Source organism: Schistocerca serialis, chromosome 6 (genome assembly GCF_023864345.2).
Source record: "Schistocerca serialis cubense isolate TAMUIC-IGC-003099 chromosome 6, iqSchSeri2.2, whole genome shotgun sequence".
NCBI classification, from domain to species: Eukaryota; Metazoa; Arthropoda; class Insecta; order Orthoptera; family Acrididae; genus Schistocerca; species Schistocerca serialis.
The window spans coordinates 333,868,035-333,895,619 of record NC_064643.1 but is presented as its reverse complement, the minus strand read 5'-3'; the positions used below and the strand labels follow the sequence as shown (position 1 = coordinate 333,895,619).

The 27,585-nt window shown below is 43.2% G+C and overlaps 1 protein-coding gene and 1 non-coding gene across 5 annotated transcripts in view; one reads left to right on the top strand and one right to left on the bottom strand.

Moving 5' to 3' along the window:
- The window catches only part of LOC126484579 (semaphorin-1A), an 893,741-nt gene that overhangs the window by 512,475 nt on the left and 353,681 nt on the right, over window positions 1-27,585 (bottom strand). The gene's annotated exons all lie outside the window — the stretch shown is intronic.
- On the top strand, window positions 792-865 carry Trnat-ugu (transfer RNA threonine (anticodon UGU)). The gene has a single exon. It is a non-coding gene; the product is annotated as a tRNA-Thr (tRNA).

Genomic DNA, 27,585 nt, shown 5'->3' with positions numbered 1-27,585 from the left:
GCGATTCGCCACTACACACAACGTTTTCCTACTGTCCAGTCGTCCAATGTTTACGCTCCTTACACCAAGCGAGGCGTCGTTTGGCATTTAACGGCGTGATGTGTGGCTTATGAGCAGCCGAAATCCAGTTTTCTCACCTCCCGCCTAACTGTCGTAGTACTTGCAGTGGATCCTGATGCAGTTTGGAATTCCTGTGTGATGGTCTGGACAGATGTCTGTCTATTACACATTCGACCCTCTTCAGTTGTCGGCGGTCTCCGTCAGTCAACAGAAGAGGTTGGCCTGCACGCCTTTTTGCTGGAAGTGTCCCTTCACGTTTCCACTTCCTCATCACATCGGAAACAGTGGATCTAGGGATGTTTAGGAGTGTGGAAATCTCGCGTACAGACGTATGACACAAGTGACACCCGATCACCTGACGACGTTCCAAGTCCGTGAGTTCCGCGGAGCGCCCCACCTCGAGATATATCAACACCACCTGTCGGCAGCTGAGGGTTTCAAATAATTACCATTTATTTTAGAGAAGCTGCACGGTGATCAATGGTATCTGTTCTTTCGAGAACAGTTACTATCTTCATATATATAGTTAAAGGCTACACAGCCATTGACCTTCGTCTGTGCGAATGTGCACTGGTTGCCCGAAATCTTACTGGAATTGTCACCTTAGTGTGCGCGAGTAATGAGTGGATGGGCAAATATCTATTAGGTACATAACGAAAGCAGATTGTGGACAGTTGGGAATGTGAGTCTCATGGGAAGCGTGCAAGGGTAAGTTCCTGCAGTCGCGCTATTCCTCGGTGGCTCAGATGGATAGAGCGTTTGCTATGTAAGCAGGAGGTCCCGGGTTCGAGTCCCGGTCGGGGAACACATTTTCAGCTGTCCCCATCGAGGTATATCAACACCTCTCGGCACCTGTGGGTTTCAAGTAATTCTGAACTTATAGGGCTGAAAAGTGTGAGACTCCTTTTAGTCGCCTCTTACGACAAGCAGGGATACTTCGGGTCTATTCTAACCCCGGACCCCTATGGATGACAATGTGCCATGCCACCAGGCGGCAATTGGTTTTAAAAAGATTATGGAGAATTCGTACGAATGATTTGGCCACCCAGATCGACCGACATACGTCATATTGGACATTTTCGGGACATAATCGAGGAGCTCAGTTCGGGCACAAAATCCTGCACGGGTAACAACTTCGCAATTATGGACGGCTGTAGAGGCATAGGTCAATATTTCTGCACAGGACTTCCAACACCTTGTTGAGTCCATGCCACGTCAAATTGCCATACTATGTCAAGAAAACGGTTGGTGATGATGATGAATTGAGTTGAGAGGGCGCTCGACATCATGATCATCAGCGCCCTCACTAAAAGTCAGCATGCAAGGCTAACCCCACATGAGGAGCAGTTTATAATGTGTTACAGTCCGCCGCCCTTCCCCACCAATTCAGGGATGAGGCCTAACAGTTCACAAAATTTCACCACCTAGTAACACATTGGTATCTTCGAAGATCGTGGGCACTTCACCAGCGAGACTGAGGGCTGCCCTAATATCAGTATGCAGGACAGACATAGCCACAGTATTCCGAACTGAAAGCAGCACGCCACAAATTTCACAGTGTGGTAGATCTTCCCGCCGGAGGAGGAAGCCATGAGTGAAAAGGCTATGCCCGATGCGCAGTCTAGTAAGCGAAACCTCCTTCCAGCGCTGAGCGTGACATGAAGTCCGCCAAGCCTTTGTGGCCGATTTGAGCGACCGCAGTTTGTTGTCTGTCCCCTGCAACCATTCAGTCTTCCACTGGCGCATGATGCATCTGTTATAAAATGAGATGATAGCGTACAACGGGAGAGAAAAAGGCGCGGTGTTAGGAGATATCTCACGACTTCCGTCACCTCAGTTTATGTCTAGATGGTCAGGAAGTGACTTTAACCGCGGCCCTCTTGAATGCGAGCTCAGTGGCTTCGCCACCAGACCACTTCGCTCGGTTGACGGCTAGCTCCTGTGCGCCGCAACTTTGCAGGCCAGACACTGGAGATGCAAATTTCGCCAAGGAAGAGAGCTGGTTAATAAGTAAATATGTGACCGTGGATTAGGGCGCTGATGCTCGTGCGCAATAAAGCGCGCAGCCCGGCGCAGTGTGTTAAACAGGCGATTTAAACGTAATGGAGTTAAACACCGCGGGGAGGGGCTGCACACCCCCTACCCCTGCAGCTCCGCTCCGCCTGCTCTTGCAGCCCCTTCCGTTTTCTCTGGGGTTAACGACCAGCCGGCGCGCCGATTTATACCTGGCCTCAAGCTAATCTGCTTTGTTATAAATAACTGGCTCTGGCTGTACCAGCACAGTCTACGCTTGTAAGTCACAAGCGCACATTTAACGAAAGAACCCCGCTTCTAAAACGAAATTAATGAAAGAAAAGCTACTGTGGCTAACATAAAAAAGGACTCTTACGATATCCAACTACACAGAGTCAACCCACTTCCACTGACAAATGTTCAGAGCTGGTTCAAGGTATTTACTCATAATACTTGTACAAGAGACACGTGGTCTCCAGCGGCTCGTTACAGAGTAATAATGTAAGTCCGATTTATTCAGTTTCTTGCCCCAATTACAATTTTTTTATTTTATTATTAATGGCGACAATGGTTTTTTTTAGCTACTGCTGCAATGTGAAAATCATGAAATGAATTCATATATCGTGTATACATATTAGCGTCAGCTACTTGTGAAAAATGAAAATTTGTGTCGGGCCGGGACTCAAATCTAGATTTTCCTCTTGTCATGAGCGGCTGTCTTAACCATTTAGGCTATTCGAGCACACCCTCCGGTGAAGGGTCCACACACCCCTGCGTCATGCAGTCACAATCCGAATGTCCGCACTTTCGTGAAACTCAGCACAGCAATACTAACGTTATTTTAGAGTCGACATTTTAGCCGTGCCAGGCGTCATTATATTATTAACGCCGACAGTGTCTGTGTTTCTGCAGTAACTGCATTTATTACAATAAAATATCCTCCATACATAGATAAATACAGACAGTGTCGCCATTAATAATATAATCACGCGCGGCGGAGCTGAATTACCAATACTAAGATAACATTAGTCTTGGTATGCTAAGTTCACGAAATGTGTGGGCATTTAGATTGTGACTGCGTGATATATGGAGGTTTCGACCGACACTAGAGGTGTTCTCGGACAGCCGAAGCCGTTAAGACAACCGTTTATTACAAGTTGGAGATCTGGGTTCAAGTCCCGGTCCGACACAAATTTTCATTTGCCGCAAGTAGCTGCCGCTAATATGTATTCACAACATGTTAATTCATTTCATGATCTCGTTTATTGTTAAAATGCCTTCACAACTTTGAGATTCCCGGCGGGGTCAGGGATTTTCTCTGCCTCTGCCTCTGACTGGGTGTTGTGTGATGTCCTTAGGTTAGTTAGGTTTAAGAAGTTCTAAGTTCTAGGGGACTGATGGCCATAGATGTTAAGTCCCATAGTGCTCAGAGCCAGCCAACTTTGAGAAAGGCTGTAATAGCCAATCTCATTAAAATAAATTGAATAAAGTGGAGAAATGTTTTGTAAAACCTTTTGTCTAATAATAAGAAATAAAATAGATTAGAGAAACATTTGACGCTTAGATATTGCTCGAAATCATGCACAGCAATTGAGGTGCCGATTGATAATTTAAAGTCGAATTATTAACTTAAGATCGTAGAGTGCACTAAAGGCACAGATGATACAAATATATCAAGGCCTCAAAACAGGGGAGTGCACTGCCTATATAATCCATCCTCTAGTCTTCTTTAAAAGTCTACCATTGTGAGTTAAACATTGAATTTTAAATTCTCAATTAGCCTCTCATTTGCTGTATACGGTTTCGACGTCCGCGTCAAATGCTTCTCTAATCTAATTTATTCCTTGCTTTTGGATAAATCATTTCCCAAAACGTCTTACCGTTTATTTATTCAGTCTTTTTTAGTTTCAGGTTTTGTTCAGAAAAAAATAAAAAGAAACATTTTTTGACGCATCACGTATCTTCTAGTTGTTCTGTTGTCGAAAGTCCTTATTTCAATACTGGATTTAAAGGAAGCCATTTTGGAAGTTAAATATCACACCAATGTAACTTTTTATGTGCACAATAACTACTCCTTGAACTTGATCCAGCCGCAGACACAGGTGAAATATCCCAATTTTATCTCGGATCACTAAGTTTCTCTTAATTACGCTAATTGCAAAACTATACCTCTCACTGGTTAATTTGATACCCCATTTGTACATTTTCCCAGTGTTTATGAAAATTCGGACAAAAACCCACTGCGTAATTTCTAAGGCCTCTCGTCTTTGCTCCGCTCAAAAACATTTGGAAAAAAAAGAAACGTACAAAACAATACATAGAGTTATGCAGCAATTCTCACACGAAACGCTAACACTTTCATAGTTGTGTGTTTCATCTGACCTGTTAGTGTACAGTGCAGTACAGCATGCAAGAAATGTAAAATTATTCCTTACCCATATTGTGTAAAATTTCGACTGCCATGTTCGCAGCACAGTGAACTGCAAAGCAACACTTACTTACGAGCTAAGGAATCGGAGGAATTTGGCGTACTACTTTCGCGACTTCCACTATCCCAGCAACCAGAACCACGTGAGTATGTATGAGTCTCGTAAACTAGGCTGTTCACATGCAACCAGAGTAAGTAGTGCGTCGGTGTCAGGTATAGTCAATGAGCTGGCCAGAAACAGGATCAATGCGAGAAAACCATTGTTGTCCAAGCCGTACATCAATTTGTTCCTGACAGAGTACAAAGGCAACACTTCCACATTAAATCTGCTTGTACTGCAGTGTACAACTATTAACTTACAACTAGTCCGGTCCCTTTGCCGAGTGATCAGCGCGTCTGGCTACCTTGCAGCGGGCCCGGGTTCGATTCCCGCCCAGGTCGGATATTTTCTTCGCATGGCGACTGGGAGCTGTGTCGTCATCATCATCATCATCATCATCATCATCATCGACATGCAAGTCACACAAAGTGGCGTCAAAACTTACAACTCGGCGGCCGAACTTCCACAGGTAGGGACTTCGGCCACCAATGTCACACGATAATTTCAACTTAACAACTGACACTGCCGGAAAAACAAACCACTTAAAGGCCGCAAGTTCAACAAGCGTCATGAGGCAATTTATTATTCCCGATTGGGATCCCCCTGCCCCAATGCCAGCTAGACTGGGCTCAGAAGATCTAAGTTCTGAAAGGCCCTGTTCTCTCCATTTCGGAAGGGAATGAAAGATGATTAAATACAACGAAAAAATTACAAGAACAAACGGTGGGAGCGGGCCGCCAGCAGATCAGGGATGCAAGACCGCGGTACGTTGATGTAGAGTAGAGTGGATATTTTTGTTGTCAACAGTGAGTACTGTGAGTGATTGCAACAAGTTTGTCCCTAAACAAGAGACACAGCGTTTGTGTCGACATTTACACTGTTGTGCAAATATTTATAATGCAATACATACACAAAGATAAAAGGGGATAAAAAAAATCAAGCAAAATCCAATTACTTTGCAACGAACCACCGGACATTACGGGTCTCTTGCAGAAATATATTGAGAAAATATCCCACAACAACTTCAGAAATTTCTTCCACGCTGTGCTGTAGTCTTGAGCATTATTCGTTTCAAAATGGCTCTAAGCACTATGGCACTTAACATCTGAAGTCATCAGTCAACTAGAATTAGAACTACTTAAACCTAACTAACATCACACACATCCAAGCCCGAGACAGGATTCGAACCTGCGACCGTAGCAGCAGCGCGGTTCCGGACTGAAGCGCCTAGAACCGCTTGGCCACAGTGGCCGGCTATTGTTTCAATAACGTGTCCTTTAGCAGCATGTATCGAGCGTTTAACCGCCACCTATTCCCTGCTTGATCTGCCCCTTTTCGTTCCGTGTGCCGGCTATATTGCGATATCTTGTCAGTCACCGCCATATAGCAGCGATGGAGTCCTGGCTATTATTGTTTTGTTATAATGTTATACATACCGTCGAAACAAACATGGTACTCGACATTTTAGACTGTTCTATCTAAAAGTCACGTAAATTTTCACTTAAAACTTTTCTTCATAATGGGAAACAAACCAAAGTTTCGGTCATCACCAGGCGTCGCATGAAGTTTAACAGCTTTTGTTTTGAACTGATTTCACTTCACACTCAAAAAACTAAGATATAAATGTCTTCCAAAACAAGAGAGAAAGCCCGACTAACCAAAACACACACACACACACACACACACACACACACACACACACACACACACACACAGACAGAGAGAGAGAGAGAGAGAGAGAGAGAGAGAGAGAAACGATTGTCTTTACGCGTTTCGTACGTTCCTTATGGTCTCTGGAAGAATATGACGGACACTGTAGAACTGCAACGTAGTCTAGTATTTCAAATAACAGTTCTCTGCAGTCACCCGACAGAGCTTTGCGAAAACACCGTCTTGTTTATGGAATTCCAACATGACGTCGGCACAAGGATCAGTAATCCTATTTATTTCATTCTTTATTTAACTTTCTCCTCAGCTAAGCTCACATATGAGGTAACTGCGACTAGTTTCGAACGTGTTCGTGCATTTTCAAACCAGTACCTGATCAATTATCTTGTGATTAATCGAAAAGTTCATAGTGTAAGATTTATACACAAAGTCTGTCGAAAGTACCGAAGTACCCAGTAGACATGATCAAATGTACAGTACACATCATCAGCGGTGTGTAAATGCAGCCGGTCGCTGTGGCCGAGCGGCTCTAGGCGCTTCAATCCGGAACCGCGCTGCTGTCTCGGGCATGGATGTGTATGATGTCCTTAGTTTAGTTAGTTTTAAGTAGTTCTAAGTTCTAGGGGACTGATGATCTCAGATGTTTAGTCCCATAGTGCTTAGAGCCATTTGAACCACTTTTTTGTGTAAATGAAATTTTGTGTGACATGTAGAACAGTCACCAGCGTGCCTTCGTGTTGCTATCTGGCTTGGTAGGGCATACAAGGGTCTTCAACAGCGTCAGATGATGTTTAGTCACTGAGGCAGCGCTATCAGCAACTAATTTGAAAGAGGCCTCATAATGGGTCTACATGTAGTCGGCTGGTCGAATCCAGCAGTATCCACTTTTGTGGGAGTTTCAGAGGTGACAGTAGCCCGTTGCTGGACTGCGTAGCAAAGAGAGGGCACGCATTTTCGACATCAAGGTTCCAATCGACCACGTCTGGTCACCGCAAGGCAGGATCGCCGTTGCACCATGCACATCACAACCTTTTTGCATCTGTGTCTGCCATCCGACAACAAGTAGTAGAGTCCACGTGAAACACTGTCATCCTGTACCATTGGTCGGATACCAGCAACAGCTGCACTAGGGTATTACCGTCCCATGCGTAGGCTGCCGTTAACAAAAAATCAGAAATGGCTGCGTTTTGAGTGGTGCCGCGAGCGGAATCATGAATGGCGTCGCATTGCGTTCAGCGGTGAATAACAGTTTTGCACTAAACGAGATGAGTATCGATGACGACTATGGAGGCGGCCTAGGTAGAGATTGCATTCTCCCAATGTTTTGGAGACGTATAGCGGTGTTACACCTGGTTTCAAGGTGTGCGCAGCCATCGGGTATGACTTCAGGTCATCTGGTAGTAACTGAGGGAATCGGACAGCACAACGGCACGTCATGGATTCCCTGCGTCCTTGTGTGTTGCCTCTCATGCGACACTATAGAGGTGCCATTTTTCAACGGGACAATGCCCGTCAACACAAGGCACGCCTCTCTATGAACTGCCTGCGTTACGTTGAGGTGCTCCCGTGGCCAGCAATATTCACAGATCCGTCCCTGATAAAACATATGTGGGAGCACCCAATGCCAGTATCCAGGATATCAAGCATCATATAAGACAGTTGTGGGCCGGCTTGCCTCAGGAGAGGGTACAACGGCTTATGACTCTCCTACCAACCATATCAGTGCACGCATCCAGGCCAGTAGGGGGGCCTACTGTCAAATTCCTTGTAAAGGAATCGATTTTGTAATGTCCGAAGTAGCATCACTTACACAACCCGTGAAGTTCCACTTTGTTTCCTGTCTCGTTTTGAGTGCTTCACCTCCTGCTGCTCAAATGTGGACAGTTATGAACAGTTCGAAATGTGTAAATGTTTTACTACGACATTATTTCCTCGGTCTCCTCAGTACGACTTAGGTAATAATTTGCAAATAAACGAATACGTTCGAAACTAGACACCATTAATTCAAATGTGAACGCAGTTAAGAACAAACTAAATGTAATGTCTTTCTTCGAAAGATTGCCATTTAAGCTGACAGAGCATTTGTCATTTGTTATATACTTCCGTACGGGCTGTGTCGATAGCCTATCTGCAGGAATCTATGTCGTCTGAATGCAGCGCTCGGGATGGAGCAAAGGCGACATACATATCACACTTCACTAGCAGCAGCCTACTGGAGATTTTGTCAGCTAAAGCAAACTACATAAGCCGGAACCAGTTTGCGATTCCAAGAGTGGAAGAACGTGAAAGGGTGGTGGTAACTGATAACTGACAGGAACGCAATCCATCCTCAGTTGTTCAGTCTGTAATTCGAGAAAGTAGTAGAGGAAACTAAGGAAGAACTTGGAAAGGGAAGTACAGTTTAGGGGGAAGAAATAAAAACTTTGTGGGTTTGCAATGACACTGCAGAGATGACAAAGGACTTGGAACAGCAGTGCAAGGAAATGGATAGTGTCATGAGGTTATAAGAGTAATACCAAAGGAAGAAAAACAAGGTCAATGGAATGGAAATCTCCATCACACGAGGCCTCTGACTTAAGGCGACATCAATATTATGAAGTAGTTGTTATCTGCGACTGTGTTCGCTTATCAGTAGATTTGCTATGATGAGTTATGGTAAGCAAGCTATTGTACGTGCAATAACATCAACTTGCCTCACGTGCCTGCCTGTTTGGATAAGCATAGCTCATTATGTGCACCCCAGTCTCCCCCTCCCCCCCACCCACTCAACGCGCTATGCTTCGGCATGTGCAACGTCGCTGCCGAGCTGTGCGTGCAGAGGCATAGGCAGGAGTCCGCTATTGAAAGAGCTATACATTATACGAGATACATATTAAGCAACAAATAGTGTTGAAGTATTAATTAAACTAACTGGAGATTGTAAAACCATTGTTTTCATTACTTTGAATTGTATCACACAGCACGTATCAAGCAATAAGAGCATTTTCACAAATGTGATAAAGATCAGAAGTCAGAGATTAAAGTGTTTTTTCTAATTCGCGTAATATTCTTCAAATCAATAATTATCTTGTACTACACACTTTCTAAAGTAGCCTATGTTCTTCCTCAGGGTTCAAGCTATGTCCATACAAAGTACAGTCGAAATCGATTCAGCGTGTTAGTCGCGAAAACGTAATAGCCAGAGTGACTTTCGCATATACACTGAAGCGCCAAAAAAACTAGTATAGGCGTATTAAAAAACAGAGAGATATAATCAGCAAAATACAGAGCTGCGGTCGGCTACGCTTATGTAAGACAACGAGCGTCGTTCAACGTAACGGAAGTGCAACCCTTCCGCAAATCGCTGTAGATATCATTGCATTCATGTACCTTTGATTGCGCGACACAAAGCTTTACGCCTCGCCTGGGCCCGTCAACACCGACATTTGACTGTTGATGACGGGAAACATGTTGCCCCATCGGACGAGTCTCTTTTCTAATCGTATCGAGCGGATGGACGTGTACGTGTTTGGAGGCAACCTCGTGAATCCATGGACGCTGTATGTCAGCACTGGACTGTTCAAGCTGGTGGAGGCTCTGTAATGGTGTGGGGCGTGTGCAGTTGGAGAGATATGGGATCCCTGATACGTCTAGATACGACTCTGACAGGTGACACGTACGTAAGTTCAAATGGTTCAAATGGCTCTGAGCACTATGGGACTTAACTTCTGAGGTCACGAGTCCCCTAGATCTTAGAACTACTTAAATCTAACTAACCTAAGGACATCACACATATCGATGCCCGAGGCAGGATTCGAACCTGCGACCGTAGCGGTCGCGCGGTTCCAGACTGTAGCGCCTAGAACTGCTCTGCCACCCCAGCCGGCCGTACGTAAGTATCCAGTCTGATGATCTGCATCCATTCATATACATTTTGCATTCCGACGGAATTGGGCAATTCCAGCAGACAATGCGAGACCCCACACGTCCAGAATTGATACAGATTGGAACACTCTTCTGAGTTAAAACACTTCCGCTGCCCACCAAAGTACCCAGATATGAACATTAATGAGCATATCTGGGATGCCATGCAACGTACTGTTCAGAAGAGATCTCCATCCCTTCGTAATCTTAAGAATTTATAGACAGCCCTGCAGGATTCATGGTGTCAATACCCTCCATCACTACTTCAGACATTAGCCGAGTCCATGCCACGTCGTGTTGCGGTACTTCTGCGTGCTCGCGGGGGCCCTACACGATATTAGGCAGGTGTAACTGTTTCTTTGGCTCTTCAGTATATTAGGCCTATGGCCAAAACTTTCAGTTATTATACATTTTCCCCCGATCCAATTTTGATGGAGTAAAGTCTACACGGTGCCCCAAATTATGCTCTATTTACATGTGAAAACCCCATGAAAATTCATGTAGTAGTTTTGGGAGAAGCGGGTTCAGACAGACACACAGAACGGTTTTACAGAGTTATTGTTAGTATAGATTATGCCACTCGTATTTAATATTTGTCTATAAATCGGGTGCTAATCGAATGTATAACGACTGGGTCGAATTATACGTAGGGAAACGCTACATCTTCTCTGAATTCGCAAACGCCTGTGACAGAGTTTGAATTTTTGGAGCACGATACGAACCTTTTCCTACGGCTCCTGCGTGGTGCATCACATTGCAGGGGACGGTGGCTGCATGCTGCTAAATACTCTGGGATCGGAAACCACGTGCGGTCCGTATGGCACGCAGCGACGGTTCGGAAGCGCAGAGAACGGCGCTAGCGAGCGCGGCCCAACTCCCGCGGAGACGCGACGGGCTTTTTGTGTGGGGCAGCTGCTAGGTCGTGTCACGAGCGTGCCCTAATCGGTCGCCATCTTGCCGTGACACCGAGTGCTTTTTTACTTAAGTTCCGTTTTCTTGCTCTCGTTTCTGTTCTACTTCTCTGCCCAGCGCCTTCTGGCCACTCGTCTAATTATTTTCGTCAGCCATTCCAGAGCCTCCAAAGCCTGCGATCACCCTTTTCCTGAGAGGAATTCCATCCTTCGTTCCTGTGTAACGACAGGAAAATTTGTTGGGATTTTGGCACGTTTTCTCGGTCGTATAATAGGCTACTTGTAGGAATCTCAAAATTTTGGCAATTACTTATGCCTTGAATGAGAAAAACGGAAAATCTGAAGCTGGTTTTTTAACTGACAGATACAGAAACTGTGAATATCAGGCGAATCATTTTAATTTGTTATCTATGTTTCACATTGCGACAATCGTTGGGGACGATCTGGACGTCATATTATTCTTGAAGAATCAAGTTTTCCAAGATTGCTAATAGTTCTTCTTATTACTATTACATGTTTCGACAGATTTACGCCGTCATTATCCGATTTGAAAGATACAGAAACAAAAAGTGAAGGTAGCTCAGACAGACACCATTGCATATAACCACTGTGTACTCCACTGGAACATTAGAACATGCCTTTTAACATTATTAACATGTACATGCTTTTTATACCACTAAAAGTCAGATAGTGAAGTTGCATCAAACTCTGATAAAAAGTGGCAGGGAACATCTGCATATCAAAAATAAAATATCACACAATTAAAACATATAACGTGGTGTGCTGATGTCCCAGCATACACTGATCACTTGACGCCACAGATGAGACTAACAAGTACAATATTTCCACAAATAAGTAAGTATACAGTTGCTCACACAGTAACGTTCGATAATCTGTAAATTTCGATTACATGTGCCACACTGCAATTATGTCTTCTCCCCAATCTCATTAAAATTGAAACTTCCTGGCAGATTAAAACCGTGTGCCCGACCGAGACTCGAACTCGGGACCTTTGCCTTTCGCGGGCAAGTGCTCTACCAACTGAGCTACCGAAGCACGACTCACGCCCGGTACTCACAGCTTTACTTCTGCCAGTACCTCGTCTCCTACCTTCCAAACTTTACAGAAGCTCTCCTGCGAACCTTGCAGAACTAGCACTCCTGAAAGAAAGGATATTGCGGAGACATGGCTTAGCCACAGCCTGGGGGATGTTTCCAGAATGAGATTTTCACTCTGCAGCGGAGTGTGCGCTGATATGAAACTTCCTGGCAGATTAAAACCGTGTGCCCGACCGAGACTCGAACTCGGGACCTTTGCCTTTCGCGGGCAAGTGCTCTACCAACTGAGCTACCGAATTTATGTTTAAGAAAAGTTACTTAACATTTCAAATCTCGCAGTTAAGGTAGCTTTATTTCTCGAAAATCTACAGTGTCTTCTTTTAATGTAATATTTACAATGACATATACTTTGTCATCCTTTACATGTAAATTTATAATAAACTATTGTTCAATGAAATTCTTCACAAAATAAGTTTACAATAACTGGTGCATATGACTTATTGTAGTTCATTTTATGTAGTATGAAGAATAAATTTATGTAAACCTGATAGTATTTCATGGAGTGGTTTTGTAGGGTCAAAGGCTGTGGCCTATATATGTCTTTCATACAGAAACCTTGATGACTCTTTCTGTCAGGATTTTTGATATGGCTCTGTGTTACGAATAATCTGAACTATTCTTTATTCTAAACTTAATCTGTAAGAAATGACACTGAAATATAGTATATTATAAATTTATATGTAAAGCAAGACAGTCTATTTCGTGGTAAATTTTAAATTAAGATAATGACACTGTAGATTTTCAAAACAATGTTATTTCAATTATGCGATTTAAAATGTTACATAAATTTCCTTAAAATAATTTTAATGAGTTAGGAGAGGACACACTATTGCAGTGTTGCACATTTAATCGAAATTTATCGATTATCTGACAACTATAAAAACACTTGTATACTTACTTATCTGCGAAAATACTACACTATCTTGGTCGCCTTTTGGTGCAAAGTTATTAGTGTATGCTGGGACATAAGGGCAACATGTTGTATATTTTAACTGTTTCATATTTTATTTGTGACATGTTGATGTTCTCTGCCTCTTTTTATTGCAATTTGACGCGACATTACTGTATGACTTTCCGTCTTGTAAAAACCTAGTGCATCTAATGTCAAAAGGTACATTCGAAGGTTGCAGTGGTGTACACGTGGTCATACCAAATCGAATTTGTTTGAGCCACCTTCATTTGGGATGTTCTGTTTTTGTAACTTTCAAATCCAATGATGTCAGCATAAATCGGTAATAGTAATAAAAACGATAACTAGCGACCTTGGCAATCATGATTCTTCAAAAATAATATAATTTAATATCTGATGACTGGCATTACCCACCAATACATCACAGAGTCCTAGGCAGGATCGCATTTCCGAGCATGCTATATGCGCTGCAACTTATGTACTGACAACTACCAAGGAGCCCACACCACAAAAATTTAAAATAAAAAGATGGTTTAAGAAACTCGAATGGGCCCCCTTATAATCGTAAAGATGTTCACTGAATTACTTTGTACGGACTTATTCGGCTGAAGTCTTCAATGGATAGCTGAGCTATACGTTCACAGGCCGCGAAGGAATCATCGGTACCGACCTACCGCCGTGTTATCCTGCGCCAATGGTGTCACTGGATGCCGTAAGGAGGGGCGTGGGGTCAGTATACCGCTCTCCCGACCCTTGTCGGGTTTCTTCACCTGGAGTCGCTACCACTCGATCAGGTAGCTCCTCAATTGTTATCACAAGGCTCCCACCAATGGAAAAACCTTGGCAGTACCGGGAATCGAAACAGGGTCCTCCGCATGGCAGCCAGCCGCGCTGACCACTCAGACTGATCCATACATGTTACAAATTTATGTTCCCCGCCACGTTTTTCTGTCGGTACGTGAAGGCTAACTCAAAGTGTGGTAGGGATTTTGATATGGTTTTCACTAATAGACTGGATTCACGAGGAAGTAGGGTATATATATATATATATATATATATATATATATATATATATATATATATATATATATATATATATATGAGATACCACACAATAATGACTTTACTTTCCTCTCAACTGATATATACTAGCAATAAGCAGTGGTTTAACCGCGTTCTTCAAACAGCGCTAATTCATACAGAATAATATTAATATAATTAACATACTTTAAATATTAAATATTTTAAAATTTGTGATAAAACTGAATGAAATTAAACTTCACTGCTAAGTTAAAAACACAAAATTCCTTGAGATTTTATGAAATTCTTGAAACAGATTGATTTTTCCATGCAAAATATAATTCCCTGAGAATAATGTATTACCGCTGCGCCATACAAGTCGTCCGGCCATAGGAAATTAGCGCTACCCGTGCGATGCCGGGAGGGTCGCTAGTACAAATCTGCATCCGCCTCTCAAAAATCGTGCTCCCTAGCGACAAGTTTACAGGGCTAGTCGCTCAAAACCGTGGCAATTCAGTTGGCTAATCGTTAAAGCTTAGTAAGAGAATGGTAAACGGTATTCTAGCAGTTTGTAACTAATTCGATTTGCACGCGGAAAGTCAATTAGTTACACAACTCTTTCATCGAAAGCAGGATGATTTTACTCACATGTGGGTCGCTCTAAGGACGTATCTGTCACAATTACTAACAGTAGTGTATAAACGTCTTTTTCAAAATTGTAGGCGATTATAAGCCGGCGTCTAGCCTCCATGGCGGAAGACAGGCACAAAGGCTTTTGTTTCTCTGAGTACTGAAAGTGATATTTTCAGACAAATAATGATGCAGATATTAAACGAAGCTTAATTAACACGAATTTGAGACCCAAACCAATTAGCCAGAAAGAGTACTTAAAGCTTTGATTTTAAGGCTGATTTTAGTGAAAACATTGTATCTGAATTAGATACCGCTAATATTTGCTTCGTTGATACATTCCTACTGATTTTTGCATGAACAAAAAGTCAACTGTTTTCACGCAAAACCCAGTTATTCATAGTGATTTTAATAAATCGTGACTAATACCTAAAATAATTATAATTTGTTAAAAATTTCTTCTATTCATTAAATCATAAATTGTAATGTACATTTTTATATGATAAAGTAATCAATCTTAGAAGTTGCATTACAAGCTTTTACTTCGAAAACTGATCTAAAATTTTATTTCTGCGAATTATTTACAACAAAATCTTCCGCCCCCGTCTCCCTCCGTGCCTGGTAGGGACAGAATCGTAGGCGCAGCCTAGGGGTAATCACATCCTAAATACAGCCAAAGTCCTAGCCACTTGGAAAGTGCCCGACTGGAGATACTATTTGAAATACAGCATAATGGTCTGATTTGCTATGTCTGTCTTTGTCTTTTATGTTAATAAAGAGTAACAATAATAATAACAGAAAGAATGTAGCCGTTGTGGTCTTGCGGACAGAGCACTAGAATCCGTCCGTGGAGGTCCCGGATTCAGGGCGGGGATTTTCCTCCTTCCAGTCCCTCCCGGACGGCTCCAGGGCCACTCAGCCTGCTATTAAGTATTTTAAAAATGGACACGAACAATATCCGCCGAAAAAACATTTATTTTTTGATAACTGGTTTCGGTTTCCTGTAGTCTACAGGAAAGTAGTATCACACGAAAGTTGTGAACAAATCAATGAGGATTTGCAGAAAATAAATGCGTTTTGTAATGACTGGCAGTTATCTCTCAATATTAGTTAAGTGTAACCTACTGCGCATAACAAGGCGACAATCCCCATTAATGTACGAGTACAAAATAAATGATCAGTCTTGGGAAGCGGTAACATCAGTCAAGTATCTGGGTGTGACTATTTGGAATGATCTCAAATGGAATGATCAGATTACACAAGTAACGGGTAAGGCGAACTGTAGATTGGGGTTTATTGGTAGAATCCTGAAGCGATGAAGTCTTTCAACAAAGAAAATAGCTTACAATAAGTTCGTCCAGGAGAGTATTGTTCGTCTGTATGGGACCCTTACCAGATGGTTCTGATTCAAGAGATTGAGAAGGTCCAAAGAAGAGCGGCGAGATTCGTGACTGGTACATTTAGCCATCGCGAGAGCGTTACAAATCTCATAGAAAGTTTTAAGTGGGATACACTTGCAGATAGACGACACGCTAAACAGAAGGGGCTGCTCACTAAATTCCGAAATCCAATCTTCACCGAGGATGTAGGGCATATATTATTACCACCAACTTTCAAATCGCGTAATGATCATCATTCAATGATAAGGGAAATAAGAGCTCGTACTGAGGCGTTCAGACAGTCGTTTTTTCCTCGCGCGATCCGCGAGTGAAACAGAGGGGGGGGGGGGGGGGGGGGCGAGATATGACTTTGGCGCGAATTGTGCCCTCCGTCACACACCGCTTGGTGGCTAGCGGAGTATATATGTAGATGTAGGTCATTTTTTAACCATCTTCTGACCCTCATACCATGACGGTAGGCCTTGGCGGTGAATGGAGCGGGTGTTTTAACTCCACGAACGTCAACTACTCAACTGCTGTAACGTTCGTGGATTTACAACACCCGCTCCAATCACCGTCACCACCTATCAGCATGATACGATGCTCTGAGGAGCGTCAAAAACTGATCGACACCGGTTACCAAAAAATAATTTTTTGTGGCGTTCAATACTGTTTGTGTCCATTGTGAAGTACTTTTTGGCTGATAGCTAGTTCCCACGAGAAATTTTGTCAAAAATTGCTATTAATTGAGTAGTGGCTACCTCTACCGCGGGGTAAAATGCGGCCGGGGCGATTGCCTGCCTGCCCCCCCGCCCCATACTAGTGCCGTGGCGATCAAAGACTGGTGCTCTACCTGCATCAGGCCAATAGCTCTGTTAAGGACTTGCGCCACAGACTTTAGCCTTTAATAGGAACAACTCTACTCAGCTATGAAACGAGGTTGGAAGAGAATGCAAGCAGAAAAGTCACGCCTGGATGGTTTTCATCAACGGCACAATCTCTGGAAAACTGTAGGGTAGGAGTAGGTAGTGGCGCGCCAATGGTAGTAACAGAATGCAGCAGCCGGAGTTCCCACCGGTCGTACGCACAATGAGGGCGCGCCAATAATGCGTGAAGTGCGTGCAGCTGCGCCGCAGCGCGACAATGGATCGCCGACGCACGAGCCGTTTATCGCGGCAATCGCCCGCAGCTCATTATCCAGACTAGTACTTTCGTCCCCATTCCGACTGCAGGGCGACATGTGTTTCACGTGCATAATAATGCGGCCAACCTCGCCTGTTTTACCATCTGCAAATGCGCTCGTGCATCGCCATGCGGTCAGTAACCCCCCTGCCCTGTCCTGCTGCGGTGCCTCTTAAGATCAACAGCGTAAGTAGTTAACGACTGGAGCTATCATAATGCAGCATATGCGTGGTCAACAGTGCCACACGCGGTTACGACTGCACTTCCCTATTCCCTGAGATTACTGCTCCAAGAACACGTCGTATAGTTCTCTGATATGGAAAAGAAAGGCATCGTGCAACCGCCAAATATAAAAACCGACAGTCCATTGCAGTATTCGACATATTAGTTGGGCAAAGTCGAGTCATTTACACGACACATTCCGCTATTAAAAACAGTTATGTACACTCATCAACAAAAGTTTTGCATCACCCTTTTATTTCGAAATTCATGGCACAAAACACAGAAACTGTCTCAGAGGCATGAGTACGTATTTATTTGCAGTGCGTCTAGATCATCAAATAATTTTTTTTAAAAATTGTGTAACGACAAAAGCGTTTGTTTCCCAAGCGGGTTCTCCACATGATTCCTAAGCAATGTCAATTCGTGGTGGAACACCACCTTGCTCGGATGAATACTCGAGTCCGACGTTGTATATCGTCGATGAGACCATCAAGCCAATACTGGTTCGAACTGTCCCCCCTCTTCAATGACGATCTGCGTAAGTCACTAGAGAACTTGATCGTCGTCGACATCAAAAAACAGCTCGTTTCAATCGATTCCACACATGTTCGATTGCGTTCACATCCGGGGAATGTGATGATCTGGTGATTAAAGCAAGCTGACGGAACGTGTTCACGAGAACAGCACGACGAGCACGTGATTTATCATCCATAAAAAAAAAAAAAAAAAAAAAAAAAAAAAAAAAAAAAAAACCCACCACCAAAATGTTGGTGATTCCCACTACTGGTTGGAGAACCTTGTCCCTATACCATAGACCAGTCAGACTGCCCTCGACAACCACGAGAGATGTACGCTGGTCCCATATAATCCCACCCCAGAAAGAAACTATTACTACTTAAAATGCATAATTTTGAGATGGTATGAAATTAATTCTATTACTATTACATGACAGATGGTCAAAATTCTCTGAGTATTACAAATTGAAGACGGCGGCAGATAATTTATTAGGGGTGTTTTCCTTCCTGAACAGCATTATGTACTTCGTCTACAACTCACTGATAGAAAGGTGGCGTCAGGTCACACGATATTCTCTCCAATGGTCTTCTGCTGCTAATAATTGCTACATCATCGGAATATGCACATATCCGAGTACACTACGAACCTACAGTGTTGACACAAAAAGTGTAGCGCTCAGAAGGGGCGGATGAAATGAAATGAAACTTCACAGGTTGTGTGACTACGTGATGCTAATGTCGCGATTATAAAATAGAGCCAAATCTGCAAAGAGCTTTGCAGCAGGCGCCCACTTATCGGTATGGCACTGCACCCCCTCGAGCCTCGACGCATGCACTGATTCGGTTGGGAAGTGTGTTATAAAACCGTTGTATCTCCTCCTGAAGCGAGATGGCTCACACCTGTTCTAAATAGCCCTTGATATCCTAGTTACTGGCAATGGAACGGAGTGAAGTCCGAGCTGATCGCACCCGTGTCCTACAGTGGACAGTTCTTGGGATCATACTGGCCACAGCATTAACTCAACAGCGAGCAGATAGTTCAGAGAGAGAAGTGCCATGTGTGGACGAATAGTGTCCTGTTGGATAATGGCACCACAATAATGTCGCATGAGAGGTGATACATGAGAACAGAGAATGTCTCTGACGCACCGTTGTGCCATCAGAGTTACCTCAGATCACTTCCGGCAGTGGTCTGAAGTCACACCCGACTGGTCCCCACACCATGACGCCGCTGTGCCTCTCCAAAACACTGGGACCTCTCCCCAGGTCGCCGCCATACTCGCCGATGATTGTCATCCGGAATATTGCACAACCGTAATTTATCACTGAACACAATGCGACGCCGTTCACCAGCAGTCCACACTTCCCGATCACAACATCATTCCAAACGGAGTCGTTTGTATTGCGGTGTTGACGGCAGCCTACGCATGGGGCGATAATCCTCTAACTACTGCTAGTCTGCGACCGTCAGTGCGGGATGACACGGAATGTTGCTGGGAGCCCATTATTTGTTCTCGGATGGCAGGCGCAAACATGAAGCGGTCACGTTGCACTTAGTACAAAAATGGCTCTGAGCAGTATGGGACTTAACTTCTGAGGTCATCAGTCGCCTAGAGCTTAGAACTACTTAAACCTAACTAACCTAAGGACATCACACACATCCATGCCCGAGGCAGGATTCGAACCTGCGACCGTAGCGGTCGCGCGGTTCCAGACTGTAGCGCCTAGAACCGCTTGGCCACCCCGGCCGGCGCACTTAGTACACAATACGACAATCCTCCCGTGTGATGGTCATACGTGGTCGGCTGAACCTTTGTCGACAAATATGCCTTCCCTCAAGTTCCCATGCAGCCCACCATTGGGCCACTGTTACATCCGAATGGCCCTCAAGTCTTGATATTGCACCATTCTATCACCCGGCCAAATGGAGACCCAGAATGAGGCACCTTTCAAACTCTGTCGGGTGCTGACAACGTTGTCTCTCAGGAGTACACGGCATTCGTGTCCTTTACAGTGATCGCGCAATCTAACAACAACGCGAATTCTGGTTATCGTTCATACCTCCGACAGAAAACTGCCATTCTAATCCTTTACAAATCCGTCGATGCCGTGTCCACGTACACGTACATCCGACGGCGCTTTATTTTTTTTTGGTCAAGCTGTGCGTATAACCACAGAATTGGACTAACCCAATTAACAGCTTCCAAAGTAAAGTTGAAATTCATTGTGAAAGGGCGCCTCCTTGTCTTACAGATGCTAAAGCATTACTTAACTCTCTATCCATTTGCAGTGCAGCCTTGCAAACAGAGAGAGACAAAACGAAAGTATGGCACAGTTACAAGGGGGCCCTGTTCGTTGTTCTTCATACTTTTTGGATTCGGTCACTCCCGGACATCAATTTCATAAGTAGTACGACGGAATTCTTATTTAAAAAGACACACTTTTCAAGATCAGACTTCCAAGCACTGGTAAACACAAACTATTTCAAACTTACAAACACAGTACACAGTGCATAGGTTAGTAGGTTTGCAATCGCAAACTTGCTGGTTCGAATCTCGCTAGTAACAAGTTTTCTCACTTTTATTTAAATTCCGTATTTGTTATGACATGAAATTTAATTAAATACTGAATCACTACCTTCAATTAAAATAATGTCGTTCTACCTTTTACTACTTATTGCATGAAAATAAATTAGAACATCATACAAACATGCGAAATGCCTTTTCGTTAAACGAAAAAAAATTATGTGTCAGTAACACTGTTCAATCACCAGAAATAAAGTAGTTTATTTTGTATATGTCTCGCATTTATGTACCAAATATTAATTCATTATGAGTAATGCATTGGCATGCAAATAGTAATGTAAAATTAAGAGATTAATTTTATTCAAAAAGTATGATCCAATATTTGTTAACTAACATTTCCATTTGTTAATACACCGAGGTGACAAAAGTCATGGGATAGCGATATGCGCATACACAGATGGCAGCCCTATACAAGGTATAAAAGGGCAGTTCATTGGAGGAGCTGTCATCTGTCCAAAATGTCCGCCGACTGACTTCGAACGAGCAATGGTAGTTGGAGCTAGACGCATGGGACACTCCATTTCTGAAATCGTTAGAGAATTCAGTACTCCGAGATCCACAGTGTCAAGAATGTGCTAAGAAGGCCAAATTTCAGGCATTACATATCACCACGAACAGAGCAGTGGCCGAAGGAATTTACCTAACGTCCGACAGCTGCGCCGTTTGCTTATAATTGTCAGTGCTAACAGACAAGCAACATTAAATGAAATAACCGCTGAACTCAATGTGGAACGTACTACGAACGTGTCCTTTAGGATAGTGCGGTAAAATTTGGCGCTATGGCAGCATGCGACCGACGCGGGTTTTGCTAACAGCACGACATCGCCTGCAGTGCCTCTCACGGGCTCGCGACTACTCATATCGGTTGGGCACTAGACGACTGGAGAACTATGGTCTCGTCAGATGAGCCCCGATTTCAAATGGTAAGAACTGGTGGTAGGGTTCGGGTGTGCCTCAGACCCCAGCTGTCAACACGGCAGCCGTGCGGAGTAGCCGTGCGGTTACAGACGTCATGTCACGGATTACGGGGCCACTCCCGCTGAGATTCGAGTCCTCCCTCGTGTGTGTGTGTGTGTGTGTGTGTGTGTGTGTGTGTGTGTGTGTGTGTGTGTGTGTGTGGTTCTTAGGATAAGTGACCTCCGCAGCTTGGTCCCTTAGGAAGTCACACACACATTTCAACACGGCACTGTGCAAGATGGTGGTGGCTCTATAATGGTGTGTGCTGTGTTTAAATGGAATGGACTGGGTCCTCTGGTCCAACTGAATAGATCACTGACTGGAAATGGTTATTTTCGGCTGTCTGGAGACCATATCGCCCGTTACCTATCCCATTAAACGTTTATGGGACATAATCGAGAAGTCAGTTCATGCACAAAATACTTTAAGGGCAACACTTTCGCCGGCCATGTAGTCGAACGGTTCTAAGCGCTTCAGTCCGGAACCACGCGGCTGCTACGGTCGCAGGTTCGATGCTTCAAATGGCTCTGAGCACTATGGGACTTAACATCTGAGGTCATCAGTCCCCCAGAACTTACAACTACTTAAACCTAACTAACGTAAGGACATCGCACACATCCATGCCCGAGGGAGGATTCGAACCTGCGACCGTAGCAGCGCCTAGAACCGCTCGGCCACTGCGGCCGGCACGCAGGTTCGAATCCTGCCTCGGGCATGGATGTGTGCGATGTCCTTAGGTTAGTTAGGTTTAAGTAGTTCTACGTCTAGGGGACTGATGACCTCAGATGTCAAGTCCCATAGTGCTTAGAGCCATTTGAACCATTTTTTGCAACAGATATTATGGACGGTTATATGCAGTGGATGCTCCGGGGACTAAGTCTAGAATATTGTAAGCGTGAAGAAAATCGAAGAGGGCCAATACATGAGGTCCCTTTGCTAGATGCGATACCCAGTAATAAGATACAGTGGTTCGCAGACTGCAGATGCAGATTTAGTGTGCCTTCCAGCACACAGCCCAGAGGAAAGGAGAGTAGCAGCAACAGAGGTAGCAGGCAGGCAGGCGGCCGTTCAGCGCTCGTTAGGGCCGCCTCCGTCTCGGGTGACTCCGGGGTCGGGTTACACGGCAGCGCCGAGACCAAACAGGAATACTCTCCCAGCTAATGGTCCGCGTCGGAGGCGTGTTCTCTAAGCATATGACTGACTGGTACGTCGCGGCTTGTTTCAATATTTCGCCCCTCCTCTCCCCGTCTATCAGAACTGTACTTGTCCAGGGCAAACGCTCTCGACAGGGAGCAACAATGGCGAGGCATACGCTTCGTTTACTACCGAAAGCCACCCTCCAAGACGCAACGACGCTATAGTAAAGAAACGTTACGCGCGCGCCCATTACCTGCACGGTTGTCGACTTCGAAACGAATATCTCTAACGTCCCGTTTCTTTTCTTTTGTGCGACAGCACCTTCTCGTTTGGCTACTGCGCAAATAATAATAAAAGAACTTTTGTGCACTCATTGACAGAGTAAGCATTATTTTTGGAATGTCAGTTGAATTAAATAAACTGATACCACAAACTGACTTAATGAAGCTGAATTCAGTGAAGATGCTATAGTGTGAAATAATAATTGAGAAAACCGTTCAGAAATAGTGAAACTGCAATATAACAAACATGTCATGGCAAATGGAAACAGTTGCTGCTAGTTCCTCAGACTTACTACCAGAGGTACTGGAACGCGAGATTTGGAAATACCTGGCGAAAGGATTTCATATAGGACTCTGGCTTGTTTTAATAACGCGTAGCGAATGTATTAAATTAACTGAAATGAAATAAGAAGTTAAGTGAAAGAGACTAAAATCAGTTACATTCCACGACATATTCAGTATATTGCATGTTCACCATTTATAGACTCTTTCCACTGATGATATTACATGTTTTTGCATCATTTACTTACTTATGTAGCCGAGGTCGCTAAGGCAAGCTCGTAAGCCACATTCGACTTGATTGTACTCCATTCGAATCTCCGAACCTCAGCCAGGGAGTAAATTATCCATTATTTCACCGGTAAGAGAACGTGATTAAACTAACCCTCAAAGCCTCACAGTGAACAATACCAGATGACTTATTGTCACTGAGCTCTTCCCCCCCCCCCCCCCCCCCCCCCCGGCAGAGTACTTTTACTGCTGCTGCTGCCACTAACAGTAATAGTAATAATAATGACAACAATGGCAATAATGACAGTGATAGATATAAAAAGAGTTTATAGGTGTACAAAATAGATGTTTTGTGATATAGTGAGTTCTGGGGAAAGGAAATTTAAGGAGACTGCATCAGCTAAGAGTAGTGGGAAATGAGGAAGACCTGGTAGGAAAGATGGATGTACAAGGATAACGAGTGCATACAAGGACAACGGTAATTCTTACTGTTACTTAGGTAGATATGCCATTAACTGTCTTCTACAGCTGGAGATGTTATTCAGTTCTGTAATATAATGTGGGAGGCTGTTCCAGAGTCTATTTCCTGCTACTGACAAGGAGAGGTCCCTAGGGGTGGAATTGATTTTCTGAAAGCATCTATGTGGTGCGGTAGGTAAAGGTCCCAGTTATCACACCACGCAGCCATTCACCCGGGAGTGCCCTCATTATGAGTAATCGACAAAAAAAATTTCTAATTTCGGGTGACCCTCTAGAGCAGGGGTGCTCAGGCCGTCGATCGAAATCGTTAGGTCGATCGCCATGGCTTTATGAATCAATCTTTCAAAACTCTGTCAGAAACGTGTGTTTAAATGAGCTGTTTTGGTAAAATATCAATTTATTGACAATGAGTGTTTCGCACAGTATTTGTTGGTTGCAAATCTGACAATACTGTCTCTACCTCTTTCACTGCTAGCGCCAAGCCAGCATGGTCACGTCATTACTCGCGAAATGTAATTTGGCGCGTTGTGAGCAGGGAATGCCCTTAGGATTTGCTGCGTGATGAAGTGTGTGTTGTGCGTTGCGGGGGGCAGGGGGGGGGGGGGGGAGGGGGGAGAAAAACAAGCACCGCCTCCAGGAGGCAACACAAACCTCTGTTTTCGAGTTTCCACGAAACAACAACACGCACGACGGAGCTAACGGTCAGTTAAACAGTCGCAACCAAAATAGTGCAGGAACACACACCACAGCGACAGCTCCGCTTAGCGACACTGCAGCCAGCCAACACCGGTGAGTAGTATGCCGTACAGCTGCAAACAACTACGATGCCAAGTCCCCCGACCGCCGCTAAGTGCTACGATTGGAACTAGTGAGTCCAGGCGCTACGTTATAGCTCTCACTTAATAATGGTTTTCTAAAACAATTAGTGCAGCTAAACACAGGGAAAATATACCGCCTGCTAGTGAGAAGAATAGCTTTTGTTACAATGCATAAATGTAGATGTGTAGGTTTGGTTTGAAATGCTACTATAGCCATAACTAAAAAGAGGAATACTGAAAGGCATTTTAGAACAGTTCACAAAGACTTCGAACCGGTAGGTGTTCTTGGCAGTGAGATGGAGAGGAAGTCTTTCTAATCTTAGCACTAAATTACAATCGCAGCAGTCGTTTTTGTAAAGCCTGTACAAAAAAAAGTCTTTCGTCAAAGATAACATTATCTCGTGTTCCAGAATACTGACTAAAGATGCAAAACCATTTGACGATGGCACACTTGTTAAGAAGTAGTTTCAGGCAGCTAGTGAGTCCTTGTTTTCCACATGTAAAAACAAGTCAGATATATTAGCCATCAGACACGCGCCTCTGTCAAGACCCACTACACAAGAAAAGTGGAATTAATGGCGGAAAACATAAATGGTCAACTGATAACAGATTTGTAATCCTGCTCGTGATTCCCACTGCAGTTAGACGAGTCAGTGGGTGCAGTCGATTCACCTACATTTGATTTTTTTGTAAGATCGTTATTTTCGTTAAAAAAAAGACTTGCTTACAATTTTGACCTTTGAAAGGTGCAACACGAGGAGAAGATTTTTACAATACATTCAAATCTTTCATTTTTGAGTATGATTTGCCAACTCAGAAGCTTGGGTCTGTTACTACAAACTGAGCGCTTCGCATGCTAGGCAATCACTGCACAGTGCATCAGCGAGTGTTTTGTGGACATATTTTGAAAATAGCACATGTTATGAGTATTGTCCGAAAATCTGTTACTTTATTTCGCTGACAATCACTACAGAGAAGAAGTTTACAGTGCTATTAGAAGAAATGGATGGCCAGCGCAGGCATTTGCTATTTCACATCGAAGTTCGGTGACTGAGTGGAGTTATACTTCTAAATTGATTCAGAGAACTTCTGCAAGCGATACAATCTTTAGTGTCTGAAAGAGAGGAAGATTACTCGCAAGAGTATGATTTGGGCTCGTCATTGAATCTAGCATTTGTGTCCATTATGACAGTTAAATTAATTGGCTTAAACAAAGAACTCAAAAAAACCCGTCATAACTCTTGCGTCTTCAATAAAGTGTTTCATGTAAAAATTTGACCTTTGGATACATTGTTACAGAAATTAAATGTGAAACACCTTCATCAAATACAGTCATGACTGATTTATCAAGAAACGTCATTGGACGAAGCTCCAAAGAAGTATACAGCCAACCTGGCAGCACTGAAGACAGTTTGAAAATTGATTTTCAGATTTCAAGCCAAACCTGTACTAGGTTTCACAGTTCACCCTTTCCAAAAAGTGGACGTGGAAGACACTTAAAGTAAAATAAGTACGCTTTTCTCTTGTAGTGAGAGTGAACTTTAAGATAAAATAATTCTATTTGAAAATAACCTCTCCTTAAAGTCAGAACATAATTAAGATAACTTCTGGAAATCAGTGAATGTAAAAACTGACCTTAACATTGTAAGAGTGGCATCGTATGTTTCGTCGTTTTTTGGTTCAACTTCTCTATATGAGGCAGCATTCTCAACGATGAATATAGCGAAATCGAAGAATTGGTATAAACTAACTGATCTTCTTCTTTAAGACTGTGTAAAGTTGGTTCTGACAAAGAAATTCATCAAACTATAATAAATACCAATGCTATGAAAAAACCTCACTGAACATTTTTCAACTTTTATAATGATGCATATTTCAATTTTTTTCAGATGTGTAATATCAAGCACTAGGCCTACAACTTTTGTTTGAAAGAAAATTACCTTTTATGTATTTTGAGTAATTAAAATGGTTAACTCTGAATACAGTATTCTTTTATGTTGAAACCTTTACGGATTTTTAAGTCAGTAGATCTCTAAATGGACTGAACTGCAGACAGTAGATCTCAAGCATGAAGAGCTTGAGCACCCCTGCGCTAGAGCATTGAAAATAGTAGCAGGAAGCAGCATTTCAGTACAGTGTAACGATTAAGGTGCAATTCTCACATGCAGAGAGTTGTGGGTTCGAAAATCCTCAAGTGCTCTGAGATTTTTTATTTTTGATCTTTATCTAAATGATTTTGATTGTTATTTTTATTCAATTAATTGGTTTAAATGTAATTTTTTAATTTCTAATGATTTGTCCCATCATTTTAACTTTATGATTTCTTCTCATTTTTTCCACTTCGGATCTGTATGAATATGTAGTATTTTTTTTTTACTTAACTATGATAATAATTGACCGTTTGAAAATGCCGATCTATCGATTAAAAACAAAACCACGCGCTATATTTACATATATTGACTCAATAGTGTCAAAAATGAATTTTTTTCGTTACAAGATGTACATTTTTCTGTGATGTGATCGTCATAGAAACATTTAAAACATTGATTCTTGTTGCACTCCGGGCAAAATAATGCAGATTTAAACGAAAGAAGAGATTATGAGTGAAAATAAATTAAACAAAAATGAAGAGTAGAAATAACGAACGCAACAGTATGGACAAAAATAATAAGACGACAAAACGAATGCAATACAGTCAAAGCAAACACACAATAATAATATCATACAACCAAAATTCTAAATGAAACAAGAATGAAAG